Source organism: Dasypus novemcinctus, chromosome 10 (assembly GCF_030445035.2).
Source record: "Dasypus novemcinctus isolate mDasNov1 chromosome 10, mDasNov1.1.hap2, whole genome shotgun sequence".
NCBI classification, from domain to species: Eukaryota; Metazoa; Chordata; class Mammalia; order Cingulata; family Dasypodidae; genus Dasypus; species Dasypus novemcinctus.
The window spans coordinates 24,969,654-24,971,869 of record NC_080682.1 but is presented as its reverse complement, the minus strand read 5'-3'; the positions used below and the strand labels follow the sequence as shown (position 1 = coordinate 24,971,869).

Sequence of the window (2,216 nt, the reverse complement as noted above, 5' to 3'; positions counted from 1 at the left end):
GCAAATGAATAGTAAATTATGCATTAAAACTCTCTGACATTTTTTATTACAGAATAAACTTTTTCTTCTAGAATTAAATTTAAGAAGAAATATAGTGTCATGAGTTGTGATCTTTGAACTCAACCAATCAGGGCAGAATCACAAAGCCAACAATAAATAATGGTAGTGATTCTGGATAAATTAACTTGAATTATCATGCCTTTTCTCATCAAAAAAAATGTGTACAATAGTAATACCTATGGCACAATATTTTAGTCTGGATGAATGTGTTAATGAAGGGAAGTATTTATAACAGTGTAATGATCATTCCAATTATGTAATGTATATGAACTTTGTTATAGAATATCCAAATATTGGTTTATATCTAATTCATATTTGGCCATCAGACTAAGCTTTTTTCCACTCATATATTGCTTACTACTTATACATTTCTAGAATCACTGAGCTAATATTTTTTAAATGTCAGATCATTCCTATAAAAAAAAAAAAACTAGTTTAGAAGTCATTCATGCTAAGTATCCCATTTGTATTCTCAACAGTTGAACGCTATGGGTAGTAGGAATAACACAAATGTGCCTGACTTCATCCTTAAGGGACTGACAGAATCAGAAGGAATCCGGCAGGTCCTCTTTACCCTGTTTCTCCTGATATACCTTCTGACAATGCTGGGGAATGCAGGGATGATACTGATAATTCGCCTGGACCTCCAGCTGCACACCCCCATGTATTTTTTCATCAGTCACCTGTCATTTCTTGACCTCAGTTACTCAACAGTCATCACACCGAAAACCTTAGAGAACTAACTGAGTTCCAACAAGTATATTTCATTTATCAGCTGCTTAGGTCAGATGTCTTTATTTGTATTCTTCGGTGTCACTGAATTTTTCCTCCTCTCTTCCATGGCCTATGACCGCTATGTAGCTATCTGCAATATCCTTCACTACCAGGTTGTTATGTCCAAGAGACTCTGCTACGCCCTCATCACTGGGTCCTATGCTGTTGGGTTTACTGAATCATTGGTCATTGTTCTTTGCATGAACAATTTGCACTTCTGTAACTCCAATGTAATCTATCACTTTTCTGTGACTTAACCCCATTTTTAGCCCTATCCTGCACTGACACTCGTAACACTGAAATCATGATATTCATTCTCACTGGTTTAAACGTAATGGTCTCTCTTATCATAATCTCTGTGTCTTACAGGTCCATTCTGTCCACCATCCTGAAAATTAATTCAACATCAGGAAAGCGCAAAGCCTTCTCCACTTGTGCCTCCCACCTGTTGGGAGTCACCGTATATTATGGCACTACAACTTTTACTTATTCAAAACCAAAGAAATCCTATTCATTGGGAAAGGATCAAGTGGCCTCCGTGTTTTATACTATGGTGATTTCCTTGCTAAATCCACTCATATATAGTCTTAGGAACAAAGAAGTGAAAAATGCTCTCATTAGAGTCATAAAGAAGAGAGAGGGTCCAGGCAATTGATTTAACCTTGACACTGATCATTTAAATTGATTTTTCTTTCTTACTGATTTGGTGTTTTCTTGATCTCTCTCTAAATGCAGCAATAGCCTTTAATTAGTTTGCATTTATGTTGACTCATCATCTATTTGACCACACATGTTCTGGAACATTTCCAAGAGTATATTTTTAGACGTCCACATTGTAATTGGAAGATTTGAACTCTTTGTTAAACCTGTGCTTTAAATGTATTGTTCTTAAGGACAACTAATGTGAAAGAAATGGTGTTGGAATTCCTCAAATTCTATCACAGAAATCCCCTTGCATGTTCCAGTTTCAGAAAACGTTATTATGGAGAACAGTTTTAGAAGCCATTCATTCCAAGGGAAAGAACTATAGCAAAGTCTTAAAGAAAGCTACTTTTGACTGAAAAATCAAGATTTTAGAATCTAAATCTGCCAATTTTGGGCTGTATATTCCTTAGTAAGTCACTGAAAGTATAAATTAGCTTCCTCTGCTGAATAAGAAAAATAATTCTAAATCAATGTAGTTACTTTAAGATTAAATCTGGTGATGAATAGAAAACATTTTGTGCGGTACTAATAGATTTAGAACAAGTTCATCAGAATGCTTACATATTTTAAATGTATAATAGGTTTTGTTACGAAAATGTTCACTGGTCTTTTATAAATATTTTTGGCTAATCTGGTTCATAAATAACCAGACAGCTAAAAAGGAAAAAGAGAACGTC

At 34.7% G+C, this 2,216-nt stretch overlaps 1 pseudogene; it reads left to right on the top strand.

Moving 5' to 3' along the window:
* Positions 1-548: 548 nt before the first annotated feature.
* Positions 549-1,489, top strand: LOC139439912 (olfactory receptor 8H3-like; annotated as a pseudogene).
* The last annotated feature ends 727 nt before the right edge of the window (positions 1,490-2,216 follow it).